Source organism: Pseudophryne corroboree, chromosome 3, assembly GCF_028390025.1.
Source record: "Pseudophryne corroboree isolate aPseCor3 chromosome 3, aPseCor3.hap2, whole genome shotgun sequence".
In the NCBI taxonomy this organism is placed as follows: Eukaryota; Metazoa; Chordata; class Amphibia; order Anura; family Myobatrachidae; genus Pseudophryne; species Pseudophryne corroboree.
The window spans coordinates 381,820,731-381,833,963 of record NC_086446.1 but is presented as its reverse complement, the minus strand read 5'-3'; the positions used below and the strand labels follow the sequence as shown (position 1 = coordinate 381,833,963).

Sequence of the window (13,233 nt, the reverse complement as noted above, 5' to 3'; positions counted from 1 at the left end):
TCCATCTTGAACTTGAATTTTTTTATATATGTGTTCAAGGATTTCAAATTTCGAATGGGTCTCACCGAACCGTCCGGTTTCGGTACCACAAACATTGTGGAATAGTAACCCCGTCCTTGTTGAAGTAGGGGCACCTTTACTATCACCTGTTGTGAATACAGCTTGTGAATTGCCTGTAACACTGCCTCCCTGCCTGAGGGAGTGGTTGGTAAGGCAGATTTGAGGAAACGGCGGGGGGGAGACGTCTCGAATTCCAACTTGTACCCCTGAGATACTACTTGAAAGATCCAGGGATCCACCCGTGAGCAAGCCCACTGATTGCTGAAACATTTGAGACGGGCCCCCACCGTACCTGGCTCCGCCTGTGGAGCCCCAGCGTCATGCTGTGGACTTAGAGGAAGCGGGGGAGGACTTTTGCTCCTGGGAACTGGCTGTATGCTGCAGCTTTTTCCCTCTACCTCTGCCTCTGGGCAGAAAGGACGCGCCCTTAACCCGCCTGCCCCTATTGGGCCGAAAGGACTGTACCTGATAATACGGTGCTTTCTTTGGCTGTGAGGGAACATGGGGTAAAAATCTAGACTTCCCAGCTGTTGCTGTGGAAACGAGGTCCGAGAGACCATCCCCGAACAACTCCTCACCCTTATAAGGCAGAACTTCCATGTGCCTTTTAGAATCTGCATCTCCTGACCACTGCCGAGTCCATAACCCTCTCCTGGCAGAAATGGACATTGCACTTACTTTAGATACCAGCCGGCAAATATCCCTCTGTGCATCCCTCATGTATAAAAATGCGTCTTTAATATGCTCTACGGTTAGCAATATAGTGTCCCTGTCTAGGGTATCAATATTTTCCGACAGGGAATCTGACCACGCAGCTGCAGCACTGCACATCCATGCTGACGCAATAGCTGGTCTCAGTATAACACCTGTGTGTGTATATATAGACTTCAGGATAGCCTCCTGCTTTCTATCAGCAGATTCCTTCAGGGCGGCCGTATCCGGAGACGGTAGTGCCACCTTCTTTGACAAGCGTGTGAGCGCTTTATCCACCCTAGGGGATGTTTCCCAACGTGACCTATCCTCTGGCGGGAAAGGGTACGTCATTAGTAACCTCTTAGAAATTACCAGTTTCTTATCAGGGGAAGCCCACGCTTCTTCACACACTTCATTTAACTCCTCAGATGGAGGAAAAGCTACTGGTAGTTTTTTCTCTCCAAACATAATACCCTTTTTTGTGGTACCGGGGGTAACATCAGAAATGTGCAACACATTTTTCATTGCCTCAATCATGTAACGTGTGGCCCTATTGGAAGTTACATTAGTCTCATCGTCGTCGACACTGGAGTCAGTATCCGTGTCGACATCTGTGTCTGCCATCTGAGGTAGCGGGGGTTTTAGAGCCCCTGATGGCTTTTGAGACGCCTGGGCAGGCACAGGCTGAGAAGCCGGCTGTCCCATAGTAGGTATGTCGTCAAACCTTTTATGCAAGGAGTCGACACTGTCACGTAATTCCTTCCACAGAACCATCCACTTAGGTGTCGACCCCGCAGGGGGTGACATCACATTTACAGGCATTTGCTCCGCCTCCACATAAGCCTCCTCATCAAACATGTCGACACAGCCGTACCGACACACCGCATACACACAGGGAATGCTCTGACAGAGGACAGGACCCCACAAAGCCCTTTGGGGAGACAGAGAGAGAGTATGCCAGCACACACCAGAGCGCTATATAATACAGGGACTAACTGAATTATATCCCCTTATAGCTGCTATATATATATATATATATATATATATATATATATATATATATATATATAATAAGAATTTACTTACCGATAATTCTATTTCTCGGAGTCCGTAGTGGATGCTGGGGTTCCTGAAAGGACCATGGGGAATAGCGGCTCCGCAGGAGACAGGGCACAAAAAGTAAAGCTTTACGATCAGGTGGTGTGTACTGGCTCCTCCCCCCACGACCCTCCTCCAAGCCTCAGTTAGGATACTGTGCCCGGACGAGCGTACACAATAAGGAAGGATTTATGAATCCCGGGTAAGACTCATACCAGCCACACCAATCACACCGTACAACCTGTGATCTAAACCCAGTTAACAGTATGATAACAGAGGAGCCTCTGAAAGATGGCTCCCTACAACAATAACCCGATTTAGGTAACAATAACTATGTACAATTATTGCAGATAATCCGCACTTGGGATGGGCGCCCAGCATCCACTACGGACTCCGAGAAATAGAATTATCGGTAAGTAAATTCTTATTTTCTCTATCGTCCTAGTGGATGCTGGGGTTCCTGAAAGGACCATGGGGATTATACCAAAGCTCCCAAACGGGCGGGAGAGTGCGGATGACTCTGCAGCACCGAATGAGAGAACTCCAGGTCCTCCTTAGCCAGGGTATCAAATTTGTAGAATTTTACAAACGTGTTCTCCCCCGACCACGTAGCCGCTCGGCAGAGTTGTAATGCCGAGACCCCTCGGGCAGCCGCCCAAGAAGAACCCACCTTCCTTGTGGAGTAGGCTTTTACCGATTTTGGCTGTGGCAGGCCTGCCACAGAATGTGCAAGCTGAATCGTACTACAAATCCAGCGAGCAATAGTCTGCTTAGACGCAGGAGCGCCCAACTTGTTGGGAGCATATAGTATAAACAGTGAGTCAGATTTCCTGACTCCAGCTGTCCTTGAAATGTATATTTTTAAAGCTCTGACAACGTCCAACAACTTGGAGTCCTCCAAGTCGCTTGTAGCCGCAGGCACTACAATAGGCTGGTTCAGATGAAATGCTGACACCACCTTAGGGAGAAAATGTGGACGAGTCCGCAGTTCTGCCCTGTCCGAATGGAAAATCAGATATGGGCTTTTGTAAGATAAAGCTGCCAGTTCTGACACTCTCCTGGCCGAAGCCAGGGCTAGTAGCATGGTCACTTTCCATGTGAGATATTTCAAATCCACATTTTTTAGTGGTTCAAACCAATGAGATTTGAGAAAGTCCAAAACAACATTGAGATCCCACGGTGCCACTGGAGGCACCACAGGGGGCTGTATATGCAGTACTCCCTTAACAAAGGTCTGGACTTCAGGAACTGAAGCCAATTCTTTCTGGAAGAAAATCGACAGGGCCGAAATTTGAACCTTAATAGATCCCAATTTGAGACCCATAGACAATCCTGATTGCAGGAAATGTAGGAATCGACCCAGTTGAAATTCCTCCGTCGGAGCACTCCGATCCTCGCACCACGCAACATATTTTCGCCAAATGCGGTGATAATGTTGCGCGGTTACTTCCTTCCTTGCTTTAATCAAGGTAGGAATGACTTCTTCCGGCATGCCTTTTTGCTTTAGGATCCGGCGTTCAACCGCCATGCCGTCAAACGCAGCCGCGGTAAGTCTTGAAACAGACAGGGACCCTGCTGAAGCAAGTCCCTTCTCAGAGGTAGAGGCCACGGATCCTCTGTGATCATCTCTTGAAGTTCCGGGTACCAAGTCCTTCTTGGCCAATCCGGAACCACTAGTATCGTTCTTACGCCTCTTTGCCGTATAATTCTCAATACTTTTGGTATGAGAGGCAGAGGAGGAAACACATACACCGACTGGTACACCCAAGGCGTTACCAGCGCGTCCACAGCTATTGCCTGCGGGTCTCTTGACCTGGCGCAATACCTGTCCAGTTTTTTGTTGAGGCGAGACGCCATCATGTCCACCATTGGTCTTTCCCAACGGGTTACAAGCATGTGGAAAACTTCTGGATGAAGTCCCCACTCTCCCGGGTGAAGGTCGTGTCTGCTGAGGAAGTCTGCTTCCCAGTTGTCCACTCCCGGGATGAACACTGCTGACAGTGCTATCACATGATTCTCTGCCCAGCGAAGAATCCTTGCAGCTTCTGCCATTGCACTCCTGCTTCTTGTGCCGCCCTGTCTGTTTACATGGGCGACTGCTGTGATGTTGTCCGACTGGATCAACACCGGTTTTCCTTGAAGCAGAGGTTCTGCCTGGCTTAGAGCATTGTTCTTAGTTCCAGAATGTTTATGTGAAGAGACGTTTCCAGGCTCGACCACACGCCCTGGAAGTTTCTTCCTTGTGTGACTGCTCCCCAGCCTCTCAGGCTGGCGTCCGTGGTCACCAGGATCCAATCCTGTATGCCGAATCTGCGGCCCTCCAATAGATGAGCACTCTGCAACCACCACAGAAGAGATACCCTTGTCCTTGGAGACAGGGTTATCCGCTGGTGCATCTGAAGATGCGACCCTGACCATTTGTCCAGCAGATCCCTCTGGAAAATTCTTGCGTGGAATCTGCCGAATGGAATTGCTTCGTAAGAAGCCACCATTTTTCCCAGGACTCTTGTGCATTGATGTACAGACACCTTTCCTGGTTTTAGGAGGTTCCTGACAAGTTCGGATAACTCCTTGGCTTTTTCCTCCGGGAGAAAAACCTTTTTCTGAACCGTGTCCAGAATCATCCCTAGGAACAGCAGACGTGTTGTCGGAATTAACTGGGATTTTGGAATATTCAGAATCCACCCGTGCTGCTTTAGCACTTCTTGAGACAGTGCTAATCCCATCTCTAGCTGTTCTCTGGACCTTGCCCTTATTAGGAGATCGTCCAAGTATGGGATAATTAATACGCCTTTTCTTCGAAGAAGAATCATCATCTCGGCCATTACCTTGGTAAAGACCCGAGGTGCCGTGGACAATCCAAACGGCAGCGTCTGAAACTGATAGTGACAGTTCTGTACGACGAACCTGAGGTACCCCTGGTGTGAGGGGTAAATTGGAACGTGGAGATACGCATCCTTGATGTCCAAGGATACCATAAAGTCCCCTTCTTCCAGGTTCGCTATCACTGCTCTGAGTGACTCCATCTTGAACTTGAACTTTTTTATGTACAGGTTCAAGGATTTCAGATTTAGAATAGGTCTTACCGAGCCATCCGGCTTCGGTACCACAAATAGAGTGGAATAATACCCCTTTCCTTGTTGTAAAAGAGGTACCTTGACAATCACCTGCTGAGAGTACAGCTTGTGAATGGCTTCCAAGACCGTCACCCTGTCGGAGGGGGACGTTGGTAAAGCAGACTTCAGGAAACGGCGAGGTGGATCCGTCTCTAGTTCCAACCTGTACCCCTGAGATATTATCTGCAGGATCCAGGGATCTACCTGCGAGTGAGCCCACTGCGCGCTGAAATTCTTGAGACGACCGCCCACCGCCCCCGAGTCCGCTTGAGAAGCCCCAGCGTCATGCTGAGGCTTTTGTAGAAGCGGGGGAGGGCTTCTGTTCCTGGGAAGGAGCTGCCTGTTGCAGTCTCTTCCCCCTTCCTCTGCCTCGTGGCAGATATGAATATCCCTTTGCTCTCTTGTTTTTAAAGGAACGAAAGGGCTGCGGTTGAAAAGTCGGTGTCTTTTTCTGTTGGGGAGTGACTTGAGGTAAAAAGGTGGATTTCCCGGCTGTAGCCGTGGCCACCAAATCCGATAGACCAACACCAAATAACTCCTCCCCTTTATACGGCAAAACTTCCATATGCCGTTTTGAGTCCGCATCACCTGACCACTGTCGCGTCCATAAACTTCTTCTGGCCGAAATGGACATAGCACTTACCCGTGATGCCAGTGTGCAAATATCCCTCTGTGCATCACGCATATAAAGAAATGCATCCTTTATTTGCTCTAAAGACAGTAAAACATTGTCCCTATCCAGGGTATCAATATTTTCAATCAGGGACTCTGACCAAGCTACCCCAGCACTGCACATCCAGGCTGTCGCTATAGCTGGTCGTAGTATAACACCTGTATGTGTGTATATACTTTTTTGGATATTTTCCATCCTCCTATCTGCTGGATCTTTAAGTGCGGTCGTCTCAGGAGAGGGTAACGCCACTTGTTTTGATAAGCGTGTGAGCGCCTTGTCCACCCTAGGAGGTGTTTCCCAGCGCGCCCTAACCTCTGGCGGGAAAGGGTATAAAGCCAATAACTTCTTTGAAATTAGCAGTTTTTTATCGGGGGCAACCCACGCTTCATCACACACCTCATTTAATTCATCTGATTCAGGAAAAACTATAGGTAGTTTTTTCACACCCCACATAATACCCTGTTTTGTGGTACCTGTAGTATCAGCAATATGTAACGCCTCCTTCATTGCCAAAATCATATAACGTGTGGCCCTACTGGAAAATACGGTTGATTCGTCACCGTCGCCACTGGAATCAGTGCCTGTGTCTGGGTCCGTGTCGACCGACTGAGGTAACGGGCGTTTTACAGCCCCTGACGGTGTTTGAGGCGCCTGGACAGGTGCTAATTGATTGTCCGGCCGTCTCATGTCGTCAAACGACTGCTTTAGCGTGTTGACACTATCCCGTAATTCCATAAATAAAGCCATCCATTCTGGTGTCGACTCCCTAGGGGGTGACATCCCCATATTTGGCAATTGCTCCGCCTCCACACCAATATCGTCCTCATACATGTCGACACACACGTACCGACACACAGCAGACACACAGGGAATGCTCTTAAAGAAGACAGGACCCCACTAGCCCTTTGGGGAGACAGAGGGAGAGTTTGCCAGCACACACCAAAAGCGCTATATATGACAGGGATAGCCTTATAATAAGTGCTCCCTGTATAGCTGCTTTAATATATATATTTTTGCCACAATTTTGCCCCCCCTCTCTTGTTTTACCCTGTTTCTGTAGTGCAGTGCAGGGGAGAGCCTGGGAGCCTTCCTGACCAGCGGAGCTGTGTGAGGAAAATGGCGCTGTGTGCTGAGGAGATAGGCCCCGCCCCTTTTTCGGCGGGCTCGTCTCCCGCTCTTTAACGGATTCTGGCAGGGGTTAAATATCTCCATATAGCCCCCGGAGGCTATATGTGAGGTATTTTTTGCCAAAAAATAGGTTTACATTGCCTCCCAGGGCGCCCCCCTCCCAGCGCCCTGCACCCTCAGTGACTGCCGTGTGAAGTGTGCTGAGAGGAAATGGCGCACAGCTGCAGTGCTGTGCGCTACCTTAAGAAGACTGAGGAGTCTTCTGCCGCCGATTCTGGACCTTCTTCTCGTTTCAGCATCTGCAAGGGGGCCGGCGGCGAGGCTCCGGTGACCATCCAGGCTGTACCTGTGATCGTCCCTCTGGAGCTAATGTCCAGTAGCCAAAGAAGCCAATCCATCCTGCACGCAGGTGAGTTCACTTCTTCTCCCCTAAGTCCCTCGTTGCAGTGATCCTGTTGCCAGCAGGACTCACTGTAAAATAAAAAACCTAAGCTAAACTTTTCTAAGCAGCTCTTTAGGAGAGCCACCTAGATTGCACCTTCTCGGCCGGGCACAAAAATCTAACTGAGGCTTGGAGGAGGGTCGTGGGGGGAGGAGCCAGTACACACCACCTGATCGTAAAGCTTTACTTTTTGTGCCCTGTCTCCTGCGGAGCCGCTATTCCCCATGGTCCTTTCAGGAACCCCAGCATCCACTAGGACGATAGAGAAATATATATATATATATATATATATATATATATATATACACTGCGCCTAAATTTAGAGCCCCCCCTCCCCCCTCTCTTTTTTACCCTTCTGTAGCTTGTAGACTGCAGGGGAGAGCCAGGGAGCTTCCTTCCAGCGGAGCTGTGAGGGAAAAATGGCGCCAGTGTGCTGAGGGAGATAGCCCCGGCCCTTTTTCGGCGGACTTCTCCCGCGTTTTTGAAACTCTGGCAGGGGTATTAATTTACACCTATATAGCCTCTGGGACTATATATGGTGTAGATTTGCCAGCCAAGGTGTGTAATATTGCCCTCAGGGCGCCCCCCCCCCAGTGCCCTGCACCCATCAGTGACCGGAGTGTGAGGTGTACATGAGGAGCAATGGCGCACAGCTGCAGTGCTGTGCGCTACCTTGGTGAAGACCGAAGTCTTCTGCCGCCAATTTTCCGGAACACTTCTTGCTTCTGGCTCTGTAAGGGGGCCGGCGGCGCGGCTCCGGGATCGAACATCAAGGTCGGGTCCTGCGGTCGATCCCTCTGGAGCTAATGGTGTCCAGTAGCCTAAGAAGCCCAAACTACCACCAGTTAGGTAGGTTCACTTCTTCTCCCCTTAGTCCCTCGTTGCAGTGAGTCTGTTGCCAGCAGATCTCACTGTAAAATAAAAAACCTAAAATACACTTTCTTTCTAGGAGCTCAGGAGAGCCCCTAGTGTGCATCCAGCTCAGCCGGGCACAAGATTCTAACTGAAGTCTGGAGGAGGGTCATAGTGGGAGGAGCCAGTGCACACCAGTAGTCTAAAGCTTTCTTTTAGTTGTGCCCAGTCTCCTGCGGAGCCGCTATTCCCCATGGTCCTTACGGAGTCCCAGCATCCACTTAGGACGTCAGAGAAATATCAATAGCAATGGCCTACTACTATATATACTGCGCACAACTGAAATGCACCACAGGTATGGATGGATAGTATACTTGACGACACAGAGGTAGGTAGAGCAGTGGCCTACTGTACCGTACTGCTATATAGTATATACTGGTGGTCAGCAAACTGTGCAAAACTGAAATGCACCACAGGTATGGATGGATAGTATACTTGACGACACAGAGGTAGGTAGAGCAGTGGCCTACTGTACCGTACTGCTATATAGTATATACTGGTGGACAGCAAACTGTGCAAAACTGAAATGCACCACAGGTATGGATGGATAGTATACTTGACGACACAGAGGTAGGTAGAGCAGTGGCCTACTGTACCGTACTGCTATATAGTATATACTGGTGGACAGCAAACTGTGCAAAACTGAAATGCACCACAGGTATGGATGGATAGTATACTTGACGACACAGAGGTAGGTAGAGCAGTGGCCTACTGTACCGTACTGCTATATAGTATATACTGGTGGACAGCAAACTGTGCAAAACTGAAATGCACCACAGGTATGGATGGATAGTATACTTGACGACACAGAGGTAGGTAGAGCAGTGGCCTACTGTACCGTACTGCTATATAGTATATACTGGTGGTCAGCAAACTGTGCAAAACTGAAATGCACCACAGGTATGGATGGATAGTATACTTGACGACACAGAGGTAGGTAGAGCAGTGGACTACTGTACCGTACTGCTATATATATAGTTATACTGGTGGTCAGCAAAATTCTGCACTGTCCTCCTACTATATACTACAATGAAGCACAGATATGGAGCGTTTTTCAGGCAGAGAATGTATAATACTGGTGGTCACTGGTCACTGGTCAGCAAAACTCTGCACTGTCCTCCTACTATATAATACTGCTGGTCCCCAGTCCCCACAATAAAGAAATTAGCAGCACACTGAGCACAGATATTTGCAGCACACTGAGCACAGTCAGATATGGAGCGTTTTTCAGGCAGAGAACGTAGATATTTGCACTTGCAGCACACTGAGCACAGATATTTGCAGCACAATTTGCAGCCCACTGAACATAGAAACTGAGAGGACGCCAGCCACGTCCTCTCACGATTATCTCCAATGCACGAGTGAAAAATGGCGGCGACGCGCGGCTCCTTGTGTAGAATACGAATCTCGCGAGAATCCGACCGCGGGATGATGATGTTTGGGCGCGCTCGGGTTAACCGAGCAAGGCGGGAGGATCCGAATTGCTCGGACCCGTGAAAAAAAAGGTGAAGTTCGGGTGGGTTCGGATCCCGAGGATCCGAACCCACTCATCACTAGTTATATCTAATGGCTGCTTCCACTGTGGTTAGCTGCCAGGCACACGTAACATATCCTTTTATGAATGTATACAACAAAAATACATATTTTTCTGCACATTTTAGATATTAAATGTTTGTTGTATTTGGTGTATTACGAAGAAGTGGCCACATAAATAAGATTATTTAAAACACAGGAATTGATGAAAAATATTGAAGAAAAAAAAATTCAGACAAGAGCAAAAATACAGACGCTGAAGAAAACAAAGAGGAGCAGTGAGAGGCAAACAAACTAATCTCAGCAGGCCAAGCACCGGAGCTGAATGAAGCCAGCACTGGACCAGACATCGGCTGATCCATCTCCATAGAGATCTCCATGGTAACCACATCCCCCAAGTGGTTGTCATGGTGATAGTATGGTTTTGGATGCAGAGATGTCAACTGCTGCTGTCTGCAGTATTAAATGTGGCTGCTCTTATCATCCTTGTTTTCCTTCCCAATGCCTCCATTTCTCCCACTGTCATTCACGTCAGTCCCCTCTGCTGTATTCCCCGTCTTTCACTATTCCTTTACAATTCTCTCTCATGCTAATTCATGCCATTTATTTTTTAAACACAAGCCTCCAGCTTTTTAATTACTGCAACCTAATCATCTGAATAATAATACATTTAGGGAATCTATATAATCATGGTAGGAAAAACAAACAGGCTATACATTTAAAATGACTCTATAGTCAACTAAGCAGAATAATGTGGTGAAAAGAGGACACACAATACACCAAACAATGCCATACAGATGCACTCTCTATAAATAGGTCATAAGAATCAATATACACTGCGTTTAATTATTGCCATTGCAGCCCATCTTTTACACATTACAAATACTTGCGGCCTACCTAGTTTTATAGAAGAATGGGAACACAGACCCGTTAACATATCTTCTGCTATGTATGTAAATGTTGTCACAGGTTTCTTTTAACTTTTTAGTCCAAATATATCAAAACAGGAACATAAATACAGTGTAGCAAAATCTATTTTATTCCGTTTATTAGAAATCTTAAATTTGGGGGAACAAAAAAACAAACAAAAAACACAATCTATTGTTGTCAAAGGTAAAAACTGGGACTGTTTGGGGAATATTTTAGTAAACAGTGCTGTAATAATGGCTGATTAAGCACACACCAGACTGTCAGCTGTCACAATGGAAGATCTGATGTAGCCCAAAAGAGACATGTTCCATAAAAGAAGGGATAGACATAACACAATAATACATGATTGTTATGTCCTAAAGACTTTTAGAAAATTCTGTAAAGTCTCAATTATGCCTGGGTATAGAAAACACAATTCAAACAATGAAAATAGAGGCTTACAACTATTTCTCTGCCATTTTCAGAAGGCTGAGGTTTTTAGAGAAAGGGAATATGTCTGTATGCAATATGACAAAGGTAATATGTCTGTATGTAATATGAGAAAGGGAATATGTCTGTATGCAATATGAGAAAGGGAATATGTCTGTATGCAATATGAGAAAGGGAATATGTCTGTATGCAATATGAGAAAGGGAATATGTCTGTATGCAATATGACAAAGGTAATATGTCTGTATGCAATATGACAAAGGGAATATGTCTGTCTGCAATATGACAAAGGTAATATTTCTGTCTGCAATATGACAAAGGCAATATGTCTGTATGCAATATGACAAAGGGAATATGTCTGTATGCAATATGACAAAGATAATATGTCTGTATGCAATATGACAAAGGGAATATGTCTGTATGCAATATGACAAAGGGAATATGTCTGTCTGCAATATGACAAAGGTAATATGTCTGTATGCAATATGACAAAGGCAATATGTCTGTATGCAATATGACAAAGGGAATATGTCTGTATGCAATATGAGAAAGGGAATATGTCTGTATGCAATATGAGAAAGGGAATATGTCTGTATGCAATATGACAAAGGGAATATGTCTGTCTGCAATATGACAAAGGTAATATACTGTATGCAATATGACAAAGGTAATATGTCTGTATGCAATATGACAAAGGGAATATGTCTGTATGCAATATGACAAAGGGAATATGTCTGTATGCAATATGACAAAGGGAATATGTCTGTATGCAATATGACAAAGGGAATATGTCTGTATGCAATATGAGAACGGTAATATGTCTGTATGCAATATGACAAAGGGAATATGTCTGTATGCAATATGACAAAGGAAGTATGTCTGTCTGCAATATAACAAAGGTAATATGTCTGTCTGCAATATGACAAAGGGAATATGTCTGTCTGCAATATGACAAAGGGAATATGTCTGTCTGCAATATGACAAAGGGAATATGTCTGTCTGCAATATGACAAAGGGAATATGTCTGTATGCAATATGACAAAGGGAATATGTCTGTCTGCGATATGACAAAGGGAATATGTCTGTATGAAATATGACAAATGGAATAGATCTTCAAGCAATATGTTATTTAGCCATGTGAAATTGCTGTTGTATGTGGACCCAGATACACTTAGCATTTTGATCCAATGCTTATTCGGATAGACATGATTTCGGGTGAATACACTAGAAAAATTCAGTCTTCCTCCTTAGTCCTAGTCCAACTCTAAAAAGGCTTGCATAAAGCTGCACTGACATAGTGTTGGGCTTGGAGGAATGCTATAATTTAACATCTACGTAACACTATGGGAGGAATGTAATAGCCTGTGAGATGCCTACAGTATATTGGCACAATTCCAGCGAGTCTGCCCCATGTTTTAAAGCCACAATCGCTTAAAAGGCAAAAACAACCTGGGATGCATCAACACTTGGAGAAAGACAAAGTGGAGAGAGATAAAGTACCAACCAGTCAGCTTCTGCCATGTTACAGGCTGTGTGTGAAAAAGGTCATTTAGGAGTCGATTGGAGGGTACTTCATCTCTTTCCAGTTTATCTCTCTTCAAGTTCTGATACATTTAGTAACATATAGTAACATAGTAACTAAGGTTGAAAAAAGACAATTGTCTATCGAGTTCAACCTATTTGTGGTCTCCTATGCAGTCTTATTATAGGACTAGTTATTTTTATGTTAGGGCTAGTTATATTAACTATAATGCGTGCCTACGCACCATGACCCTAAATATCTTTATCCAATAGGAATTTATCTAACCCATTCTTAAAAGGTGTTGACTGAGTCCGCCATTACTACTCTCTCAGGCAGGGAATTACAAACACGTATTGACTTAACTGTGAAAAAACCTTTTCGCCTCACTGTGCAGAAACTCCTCTCCTCTAACCTAAGCGAGTGAATATGTGTCCTCTGCGCTGATCTTATAGAAAACAGGTCCCTCCCAAGCTCTGTGTATTGACCCCTTATATATTTGTAGATGTTGATCAGGTCCCCTCTTAGTCTCCTCTTTTCCAATGTAAACATGCCTAGCCTTGCAAGCCTTTCCTCGTATTCCAGCGTCTCCATGCCCTTGATTAGTTTGTTCGCCCGCCTCTGAACCTTTTCTAGCTCCAGGATATACTTTTTTTAATATGGTGCCCAAAATTGCACACAGTATTTAAGATAAGGCCTCA

At 45.9% G+C, this 13,233-nt stretch overlaps 1 protein-coding gene across 5 annotated transcripts in view; it reads right to left on the bottom strand.

The window, feature by feature from the left end:
* The window catches only part of MYO1D (myosin ID), a 341,746-nt gene that overhangs the window by 26,865 nt on the left and 301,648 nt on the right, over positions 1–13,233 (bottom strand). The gene's annotated exons all lie outside the window — the stretch shown is intronic.